This window comes from Hermetia illucens, chromosome 3, assembly GCF_905115235.1.
Source record: "Hermetia illucens chromosome 3, iHerIll2.2.curated.20191125, whole genome shotgun sequence".
Taxonomy (NCBI): domain Eukaryota; kingdom Metazoa; phylum Arthropoda; class Insecta; order Diptera; family Stratiomyidae; genus Hermetia; species Hermetia illucens.
Window position 1 is genome coordinate 167,493,564 of NC_051851.1, and position 12,284 is coordinate 167,505,847.

The window sequence follows — 12,284 nt, forward strand, 5'->3', positions numbered from 1 at the left end:
AATTTCTTCGCTGATGTAGCCCGATCGGTCATGTTTCACCAGGATGGACTTCATTCGCACTTGCCAGACATCGCAATTTCTTTTGTCTATTGTTTAGGGTATGCGGGATCCTAAGTCCCCATCAACTTGATGGTGGACCGGACTAAATGAGGAGCAACTTACTCCCTCGTTTTTTAGTCCATGGATCTCTAGTTTGGAGCGTAGCACCCCAAGCATTAAAAATCGAGAAAATCAAAAATTTGACTGACGGTTTCGTCCAGGGCAAAAATTTGCGAGCTCGCAACCTTGTCGTGTTTTTGCGATGATAAAAGGGAGCGTCTTTCCACCTGTTGGCACTTTCGGTCACGCTGCTCCCAGGGCAGAGGTGAGGCAGCGTCTGATGAGTTGCCTCTGCCCTGAACGAAACTGTCAGTCAAATTTTTGATTTTCTCGATTCTTTTGTCTAACAATGCAATTTTCGACGCTCCGTTTGAATTCATTTTTATAGGTTAGCTTTTCCACCCGGTCACAAACTAACTAACGGGGATGGCATATCATGATTTTTATATCGCGGGCCAAGGCCATTGTTGTTGTAGGGTTTTGCAATACTAACGGCATTCTTGACATCAGCACAAAAATTCTCAATAGGGTTGAGCTCTGGCGATTGCGCTGGCCAGTTCAACACCTCCACCCTATTGTCCTGCAACCACTTCTTTGCTTTTCTGCTCGTGTGTTTTGGGTGGTTATCTCCCTCAAAGACTTTTTTTGTCAGCATTTCGTCAGTGGCGTAAGGCAGCATGATGTTTTCCATTATTTAGACATGAACTTTTTGGTCCATCCTTGATTTTATTCAATATATTGGGTCTACACCACAGAATGAAAAGCAAACCCATACCATAATATTTGAACCGCCGTGCTTAACTGGTTTTACAGTATATTTGGGGTCAAAGACGGAATGAGGTGGGCATCTTATGTAGCTATGAGACCTTTACCACCAAACAAAACAATCTTGGACTCATCTGGCTATAAATTGTTTCTCCATTTCGCGGACTCCCAACTTAAATGAGTTTTAACTAAATGTAAACGTGCTGTTGCTTGCCTTTTACAGAGCAGAGGGATTCGTTCGTCTTTTAGCTCGGTTGCCGTGATGATAAGGTTCCTTTTGCTGCAAGGGGCTAATCGCCTCACTAACAAAGGGGACATTGCTCGCTTCCAACCTCGAGTGTCAGGCTTACTTTTGAAGTCGAGTGCATTTGCAATCATTTTCGCTGAACACTGCAAAGGCCGCTGAATTTCCTGGTACTTTTCTCTTTCCTTAATCATATTTTTTTATGATTTCCCTTTTCTCCGGGATGTGGTGGTTTCCACGTCCCACCATTGTAATAATAACAATATTTTTTGATTCAAAACTAATCAAAATCAATAAAACATTCCTACTTTTTCATTAAAAATATATTTTATGGATGAAATATATATTTAAACCACGGTAAACCCTCAGCACTCCACTATTTTCTTCGTAGTAGTAAAAATATGACAATTAAAATTAACTTCAAGCCTACACTGCTATTTTTTCGCAACTGCATATCTCTGATTCCTCGAAATACTACTGCATCATTTCCCGAAAGGAATCTCTCAAACCACACTAAAACCATTCACACGTCCATCCAGTGCTAAAACAATATGAATAAAACTCAACAAAATTAAGGAAAAATGAAAATGATAAGACGGTAATATAGAGACCCTTAAAATTGCTTTTAAATGTATTGTACATTTTTTTATATGTATACATCTAAATGTAATTAATTATCTCATCTTTTTGATCTAAATAAGCATGAAACATGTATTTAATAGTCAATATATATTATATATTTTTAATTACATTGATACATTGAGTGTTGATTAATTATGTGCTCAAAAACCAACAAAACATATAAATCCGAAATCGTGAAATCAACATAGAAATGTAACAAACAATTTAACAAATAAAAAATCAAACAGGATTAAATATGTAAATCTCAGTAACTCAAAACCATCACAATTAAGGACGATTTATATTGTGTTACTAAACTCAGAAGTAAGAGAACCGTTCATAGTTCATGATAGCGTGTGTAAATTAATTTTGGGGAGACAAGAACATGTTGAAATGTTGCAATAGAGTGACACCGATTATTCGATATCGTTTGTATTTAGTTTTGCTTTTGAAATCTCATTTTCTTTGTAATTTATACTTTCTGCTTAGTTTTCACTATTTTCATAGTCAACGCTTGATCTTTTACTTTTATCTAAGTTCTACTATAAAATAATTTTGTATGATATGACTTTCTTTTGTAATTTCAAGTTTTAAGTTAGGAAAATTAGTTGCAAAGATGAAAAATGGAAAAGTATGAAAATAAACAAGCAGTTTTATGAAGCAGCTTTTTCTTTAATTTTGTTATTTTGATATTCTTTTTTGGCACCATATATAAATTGTAGGTGATCCTGGATGCGTCAGATGCAGTTCCGAATTTAAGAGAATTGTCCCAATCAGCCCCTGAGAGCCTATTCAATATGATCTGGTATGGTACATATATTAAGCAACTCATCGTGTGATCACGCTCTAAACACCTTTTACATGTCCGATCTCCTCCCCTGTTATGTCCCTGCTTCTCCTCCCTGAATACATTCGTACCCAACTTGGTTCACAACGGAAATTCTTATTAACATTCGCCTGAAACATACACTTTCAGGCTATCCGCTGTACTGTGAAGGCAATGGTTAGAAAAGCGCGTAAAGCGCTGTAACTTAAAACCCTTTTGGTCTCACCCTCGCAATTCTCGTAATCCAGCTCAATCTCTCCCTTCTTCTATCAGTTTTGCTGACTCCACTGCCAACTCCCCACAACAATCCTGCGACCTTCTCTGCACCTACTTCTCTTCAGTGTTTTCTCCCTCGAGCCCTCCACCCTCTACACCTCTCATAACCATACCTTGAAGAAGTCTCTTCTGAACTGTATTAAATTGCTCCTTCTCTACTATATTGGAAGTACAACCCAAAGCATATATATGTATATAAAATCTAAACAAATTGGATCATCAATGGACAACAAGTGTCCGATCTAGGTTTGCTTTATTAAGGAATTCCGAGTATACCAGTTTTGAACCTAAATCCACCAATTCGATATCCATAGAAGCTGCCTGGTTTCTTGGCCTAAACAATCGCTCCAGTTGAGGCATAGATATTGCTCTCACAGACATTCTAGGGTGGATCATCGCGACCCATACGAATAAGGTTACTCGGTTACTTTCAGTCTTTTCAGCGGAATTCTATCCATAACCACAATTTAGTGGTATTAATCAGAAATTTCTTCGTTACATGGGTTACAGAATCGTTTGTCTTCCTGTAAGGAGGCAAAAAATTTTCGAAGGATTCTCCTCTCAAAGATAAATAAAAACTTACAATTCTTGCTAAAACCCCAAGTCTCCAAGGAATACAGCCCAAGATATCGCGTTGCCTACTCAATTTCGATGAAAACGATGTATGTGGGGGTTAAGGCTGTTCTTCTCATTATGTCCGTATCGTCAGCATAGAACAACATTTGGGCAGACTTGAGGAATATAGTGCTTCTGGAACTGATCTCAGGGTCCCCTCGATGGAGTTTGCGATTAGTCCTTGCGCGCACCTGCGTATATTGCCTGGAAAACAACATTCTTCCGTTCCATTGTTAGCTTAAAACCATCGTAGAACCAGCGGGTCCGATTTGTTTTGAAACTGGCGCTAAATATATTTGTAAGTTACACTAATGATAACATTTTTCAAGTAGGAGATGGGGAATGATGTGTCGATACTTCTCCAGTATCTTCTATTATTGCTGCATCTATTTTTCCGTTATGGGTTTTTGGGAAGCTTGGTTGTGGATGACTTATTGTCAAATGGGATTGTTGGTGCTGTAATTCGACCATGAATACGGGAAACGTCCCTACTTAGCTGTGATAATTTTCAAATATGGCAAGTACTTTCGAGGGTTCGTTCCACTACCTGGTAGAAGATATCCTTCTACTTATCCTATCCAACTCTGCCATCTCTGTAGGAATGTGAACGTCAATGAAGCTTATATATCGGAATTTGACTCTCAAGCGCAAAGTTATCATCATCATCATCATCAACGTCGTAACAACCGGTATTCGGTCTAGACATGCCTTAATAAGGAACTCCAGACACCCCGGTTTAGCACCATCTCCGCCAATTCGATATCCCTAAAACCTGTCTGGCGTCCTGACCTACACCATCACTCCATCTCGGGCAGGGTTTGCCTTGTCTTCTTTTTCTACCATAGATATTGCCCTTAAAGAGTTTCCGGGCTGGATCATCCTCATCCATACGGAATAAGTGAACCACCCACCGCTACCTATTGAGCCGGATTTTATCCACAACCAGACGGTGGTGGTATCGGTCATAGATTTCGTTGTTTTGTAGGCTACGGAATTGTCCATCCCCATGTAGGGGGCCAAAAATTCTTCGGAGGATTCTTCTCTCGAACGCGGGGAAAAGTTCCCAATTTTTTTTGCTAAGAACCCAGGATGCATAAGGACTGGCCTATGGTGAGACGTTTCGAGCGAAACAAAACAGACTGGCAGCCAACAACCGTGCGGGGATTTCATCGTCATAACTGCTATCGGTGGCGATTTTCGACCCTAGATAGGAGAAATGATCAACGGTCTCAAAGTTGTAGTCTGCCATTTTTATCGTTTTCGTTTGACCAGTGCGATATCTCCCTTTTTATGTATGAGACAGATAATGCCTCTTTGCCAGTCATCAGTCATTAATTCCCTGTCCCGCGCTATGAGCACAAGTCGATGGACCACTTGGTATAATTGGTCGCCTCCATATTTAACCAATTCGGCTGTAATTCCATCGGCTCCTGGCGACTTATGATTTTTAAGTCCATGTATTGCACGGACTGTTTCTTCTATACGTGGTGGTGGCAGTGTTTGTCCGTCGCTTTCAGTTGGCGGGACCTCCAACTCGTCGATGTTCTGGTTGTTCAGTAGCTCATCAAAATACTCAACCCATCGCTCCAATATGCCCATTCTGTCGGAAATCAGATTTTCTTCTTTGTCTCCACAGGATGAGCATCGGGATGTGTAAAGTCTCATCCTGCTGACCTGTTGGTAAAACTTGCGTGCCTGGTGTGGTTGCTCCCTATACTTTTCGAGTTCAAAGACCTGTTGGTTCTTCCAGGCTTCCTTTTTCCGTCTATGGAGTCGCTTCTCCGCTCGCCGGAGTTCGTGTTAAATCTCCACGCGTGCCCGCGTCCTTTGAGAATGCAGCATCACTCGGTATGCAGCATTCTTCTGTTCCGTTGCTGGCTTACGTTCATCGTCAAACCTACCGTTCCGACCCTTTTCGCGGCTGGGGCCAAGTATGTTTCCGGCCGTATTTATAATAACATTCTCCAGGTGAAGATCATTTGTTGATGCTTCATCTCCAGGATCTCTGTTAGCTGCGGTTATTCCGGCATCGATTTCCTTCTTATAGGTGTTGTGGAAGGCTGTGTTGGGGATGGCTTCAGTGTTAATTCTCACCTGATTGTCAGAAGGGATTCCGGGTGTTGTTGTTATTCCAGCTCGGTGCACCATGCCAACGAAATAATGATCCGCATCTATATTGATCCCCCTTTATGTTCTGACATTCATCAAGGCTGAGAGGTTGGTTTAAAGCTGCCCCGTCTGGAGAGGTCCACGTATGTTTGTGAACTGCTTTCCGCGCAAACCAGGTACTTCCAATAACCATTTCATGAAACACTGCTAATTGAATAATCCGTAGTCCGTTATCATTTGTATTTTGATGTAAGCTATGGAAGACGACGTATCGCCTAAATACGGACTCCGTCCCTACTTAACTGTTGAAATCCCCGAGAATGATTTTGATATCATATTTGGGACAGGCTTCGAAGGTCCGCTCAACTGCCTCGTAAAAGGTATTCTTCTCCAGTCTCTTCTGTAGGGGCGTGAATGTTAATGAGGCTTATATTTCTAAATTTGCCTGCCAAGCGCAGAGTGCATAGCCTTTCGCTGATAATTTCAAAGCAGATTTCATTTTTTGGCTGACTAAGAAACCTACTCCGGGCACATGGTTTACTGGATGGCCGTTATAATATACGGTGTAGTGGCTCTCCTCCAGGAAACCGGTCCCTGCCCAGCGCATCTTTTGCAGCGCTGTTACATCAGCCTTATATTGGGACAGGGTATTGGCTAGCTGCTCAGCAGCATTCGGTCTGTACAGAGAGCGCACATTCCATGGGAAAATGCGCAAATCGTTATTCCGTTGTCGTTGTCCGGATCGTGGTTGTAAAATCCATCCTCTCCAAGGTTCCTTGCATGGCTTCGTAACTTCGGTTTTCCGTCAGCCCTATTAAATCCCCAACTTGGAGGACAAGTTGGTATAATTTGTCCCGTTTTTAGCCACGGGAGACTCGCCTTCATCAGTCTCTGCCAGCAGTTTTTCATTAACATAGAACTCCCAGCGATCACCGCGTGGAGGTGGAGACAGGGTTTGCTAGTAGAGCTGTTGGTGTTGGTTGGCGGGCGTTTTCCAGGTTTTATGCTCCATCGGGTATCAATCCACGTTTCGCCCTGAGACCTATATTACCCTTTAATCGGGGTTAAGCCCTGCTGGTTTAACAGAGGTACCCCTAATCACACGGTATCCTTAAAACACGGATTGATTTTATGACCACAATCAGTCGTCCGCTATCAGAAGTCCCACGGTACCAGTTTGTACTTAGTAGAGGCTCAGCATTCATACTGGTGGATGCAACACCCACCTCAAGTGTAAGCGCAACTCTACGCTTGAGCCCCGAAGGACTCTGTCCTCGATGTGAACGTAACCACAACCCCTATAAAATTCTTGCTAGTTGGCCAACCACGAATAACCTGGCCAAGAACACATGCCCCAGGAATTCTCCTGAGATATGTATGAACTCGGAGGGCTATTCCCGTTCGTGTACTAGATAATTTCTTGTGAGGCTTCGTACCCGATGCCACTTCGGGTGAGTGCCCATGCAACTTCAGATTTGATCGCCAAACCTTTACAGCATTCACCTACTACATCACAACCAGCAAGTCAATGTGAATACAGCGTTTCCCGGTGCCACGTGGAGGTTCTCCTTGGCTACATAGTGTTGATTCGGTGGACTGGATTGCTGTCCCGTCTCCCGCCTGCCTTCCTATCACCTCAGAGTACCAACATAAAGGGGTGGATTATTTCCATTTTGGACCCACTAGCTCTGGGTCCACTCTTTATTATATCAAAATAAAGGTTGAAGGGGGAGAGAGTGAAGTAGGTCGGCCTCTTTCCAGACCCCTTTGTAAATCGCGGTGATAATTGTCTTGCCCTGCTTCATTTTCCTCTTAAATACTTTCCTTACCCCTGCCCTTATGGGACGGAGGTGATAAATTAAACTTAAGTGTAGCGACATTAAAATGTCCTCTTTCCCTGAAGCACCATAAATTTTTAAGGAGAAGTGACCGCCGCAGGCCGATTTGAAGAGAACGGACCTGCCACTCCGGGGGCGGTGTTCGAAATTAAACATTATCATTTTGGCATTGAAATGGAATCATTTTGAGGCGCCATAACTTTTTAAGGAGTTGACCGCTTCTTTCTTCTTCCTTCTACTTAGCTAGGGTAGGTCTCAATTTTTAAACCAAGAAAAAAACACCTTTGAGGCGCCACTATTTTTTAAGAGAGGCGACTGCCACAAGATTTCATCGGAGTTTCATCCATAACCTCCCCACCACTTCCAGAGGCGGGGTTGAATATTCAACATTTACCTATTATCAATTGATATGAAGTAACTTGTGAACAGGATATGACCCTTTCTGGAAGGTTAGAACGTCACCACTTGGCGTTATTCAAAGGTAAGGGTAAGTCATTTGTCGTATTTGGTTGTCATTTAGATGGGTAGATCCACCTGCGGAATTCACTATTGCGGAACCCATAATACAATTTAGCTAATTTTGATTAATTGCTTTTCCAGTCGCCAATTTTTTTTATTTTTGTTTTACATTTTTTAATTGATTTTCAAGGCTAGACATTTTATATTTTATAGTAAATTAAGGCAGGTGGCATTATTTTTATTTTATTTTCGCACCATTCCCTAGCCTTGGCTTTGAGGTAATTTTATTTGGATTATTTGCAACGTAATGTGAATTTTCATGATAATTATTTGTGGTTTTATCGAATACTCTGTTCCAAACACTGAACACAAAATTGTTGGAAAATTAAAAACTTCAATCAAAATGGTTGCAGACATTTTTTTCCGAAAATGCAGCGCCATATGCTGGAATGCACCTCTTATTGACATAAAAGTGAAAACAAAACCAAAATCAAATTATATAAAATAGAAATAATGCAAGGTATGTTTCCTTTTTAATGTACATGTATGTAATATAATAATATAAAATATTTTTTTAATTTCCAAGACATGTAGGAAAAAAACCGAATGCAAGCCACAAAAAATCGAAAAACACGAGCAAATAAGTCGAAAAAAAATAACAGATAAAATGAAATAAATAAGAATACAATATAAATTTCCAGAAAAACAAATAAGCCCACTTGTAATCTATAATCTATAAATATTAAATAAATACATAAGGAGCGAATATAGTGCGAGAAAAAGATCCAAAACTTGAGTAAAAGTCATGCAAACATGGAGAACTTATAGAAAACTTATTGTGTTAATTGTGATTTAAGGGAAGCAGCCCATTCAAGACAAACCAAGCAGAATGGTGGGTACACGTGAAGAATGCGATTTTAGATAAGATAAACTTGAATATTTAATGAAGAAAAATGTGGTTTGAGAAACGACAACAGAATATCGTTTACAAAAAAAATTTAAAATTATAAGAAATATTTAAAATAAAAAAAAAACAATATTCTATGTAAAAAGAATTTATAAAACAAAGAAGGACAGAACAAAAACCGAAACGAAAATATATAAAAACATTTTTTGATTAAAATTGGGGCGTGTCTGTTTTTATTGGTAAACAGAATATGTTTTTCAGCTCAAAACGGTGTTATAGAAGCGGAAATAATGTTGATAGATTGCAGATAAAAGATGTTCGAGTTGTGATAAAGATTAAATCATAATTAGGGTAAGTGTCGTGCAGAAAATTGCGATCTGGATTGTTAATGCATCCGGGATCAGTTTTAAGTCAATAACCGCTGTTATGGTAATGGTTTTTGAATACTAAAAATTAAGAATTATCATCCAAACTAGGTCTGGAATCTACATTTCTGATAAATGACATTTTAACTGCTATTCAAAAAGTATCGAATGCATTGAATAGTGCAAATTACAATCCGAATTCGCGGAAAATCTACTTCCCATAATCACTTTATGCGCCCCTCCCCTTAGTCGTTAGTTGACAAATTTAAGAACAATACGTAGACCTCACTTAGTACGTTAGGCCATCTGTGACCGAATGATTTTCATGATCGAGAACTTACAAAAAAAAAAAATATGCAAGGGAAGCCGCGCCACATGTCACAAATCATTAACGTTTATAAAAAGCGATTTATACGTTCAATTAACCTCGAAGGTAAGTTTAGATACATTTGAGTGTTCTCTGGATAGTTCCGGGAAATGCTAAGCTTGAGTGGCTTAATGAAAGGTTGAATAAAGTGGGTAATTTGCTATGAGTTGGTGCTGGTTTTTGTGGTATAGTAGTCAGGCCTTAGTATGACTGTGTTTATGATAGAAGCATTCTCACCTTGACCCAGCCGGCACCCAAAAAAGGCTAGCAGGGGTGATGAGCATGATAGATTATCTCATCCATTCCTTCTTCCTGTGTGATGTTGCCAAATCTCCTACTAGGCTCGTCCTTTCATGTGGATCAAGGACGCTCGAGAGATGCGTTATGGGCATGCACATATATGCATCAAAAGGTGAGGGCGCATGAGCACGGTTATGCGCAGGCCGAGTGGGTGGGAACAAACGCTCACCCGTCGATAAAAATTGGCAATAGGGAAGGAGATCCAAATCAAATCAAATAAAGAGGAAGAGAGAGAAAGTTTGGTTACCCTGCAGACCTTCAGAAATCCAGTACCGGCGGTTTCTGGGAGTGGGCAAGCTGGCCCCCGGCCGTCGATATCCAACGACCTCAGCGCCTTAGTAGTGAGAAACTTGGTTAATTTGACACCCAATACTACAAGAGATATTAAGTGGAGTTGAAAGAAGAGCTATACTGGATCCTCTTCGCAAGAGCTCAAAGCTTGGGAGGTCCGGTCGTGATGGTGATCACGAGAGTGATCCCCGTTGCCCTTCTTGCTAAGGAGCGTCAGGCCATATACAAACGCAAGGGAGATGAGCCAAGGGAGGCGAAGAACGGCAACGTACTCTAGACGAGTGGCAGCTCTCGTGGCAAAATGAAACTAGAGACAGATGGACTGGGCGGCTCATCCGCAACTTAGGTGCGTGGCTGAATCGGAAGCACGGTGAGACTGACTATTTCCTTACCCAATTTTTAAGTGGGCATGGAAGTTTTCAGTCTTACCTACACAAGATTGGAAAGGCGCGTTCTCCGGATTGTGTGTTTTGCAATGGAGTTGTGGACGACGACCACCACACTTTTTTTCTTGTGGAAGGTGGGATGGGGTTCGTCAGCAGCTCTATTTAAACACAGGGGATCTCTCTCCAGACAACATTGTGGAAGAGATGCTGAGGACTGCTGACAGGTGGAACCGTGTTTGCCCACTACGTTCGGGCCCTCCTCGTTGCTAAGAAGATAGATCTCGACCGGTGGAGGAGCCGGATGGCGGAAAGTTCCTTGAACTGACAGTTCCCTTCCTCCTCTCCCCTCCCGTTAGTGAAAGAAATTCCCTGATTTGAAGGCTCCGCAAGGCGGGAGAATTCGGGGACAAGCCCGAAGTAATGTGACAAACGGTTCCAGGCTAGCTCTCTGACGATGGGGAGGTATTTAGTTGGTAGTCCGACGACGTACCGAATCGGGAGTCCTACACTGCGTGCGTAAATGCATTCACCTACCCTACCCAAAAAAAAAAAAGCTTGGGAGGTCATCACCAAGGACAACTTTTTCCAAAGGCAGTCGAGATTCGCGGGACTCTAGAAGGAACACGGAGAGTCCCGGATCGACATGAATGCTGCTGTCATAAAAGACGAGCGTAGAAGGCAGCAAACTGCAAGACAGTTATTGCCACTGGGAGAACTCATAATACATTGTGAGTTCATCAAAAAGAGGAGGAATATCCACCAAAATAATAGGGCTCTGACACGGAGCATTAAGTCATCGTGCGGTGGAGGAGAAAAACTTCAAGCGTCATATGGGAAAGTCGCTCGAGAAACGCAGAGCACGTGAGACCGCAGGCCAACAGAGTAGGGCCAGAATAAATTAATGCCTTGGTACCCAGCAAGCCGGCTAAGAAGAAAAAAGCCAAAGAAAACTGAGCGGGCAAAAAATCTGCAGCTCATAAACCCGAACAATGGACAAAGGCGGGCGGCAAAAAGCGGCTGAAGGAGAAAAAGAAGATTCGCCAAAAAATAATCATTATTTCCAAGAAAGGAGGCACCTCCGCCGATATGCTTCGGAAGGCCAAAGCCGATTCGGAATTGGTAGACCTGGGCGGTAGTGTGAGTTGTATTAGGCGCACGTAGAAGGGGATCTGATCTTGGCACTAAACAAATCCAACGAGGAAAAGCGGATAGTTCTTGGAGCCAGGTGGAAAGGGTGCTAGGTGAACAAGCGGAAGTGAAAGCTCGAAAGCAACAGATAGTAATCGGGTTCCTTTTTTTGAATGTCGTAGTCATGAAGCTATTTCCGACTATATAGGGTGGCTTTGGCACGTATAGCGGCGTCGCTGCTTCTTTCCCGGCCAGTTCAGCTTTATTGCCTTCTAACCCAATGTGGCCCGGAACCTAGAGTATCCAGACCTTATTGAGCGAACCGAGTGTGTTCAGTCTGTTGAGGAATTCTCATGCCCATGTCATGTTTGGAATTTACCTATGTAGTAGGACCTAAGTGCCATAATCGCCTGTTGGCCTTCCGTTAAAATAGCAATGTTTCGCCCCCTACAGTTCCTTTCGAGATTGAAGCAAGCACATTTATGTATGGCGTAATGCTGGTAGGTTCAAACTACGTGTTCCTTTGACCAATGACCCCAGCGCCTACTCCCTCTGCGGTAAGTGATCCGTCAATGTTGATTATTGGTTTAAGCCGTATGTCAATGCCACGCTCTTCCAGTTTGCCCTATCGCTACAACGTGTTTCAAACTTCTTATCGAAGGGAAACATGGTTGCCATGTTATTCTCT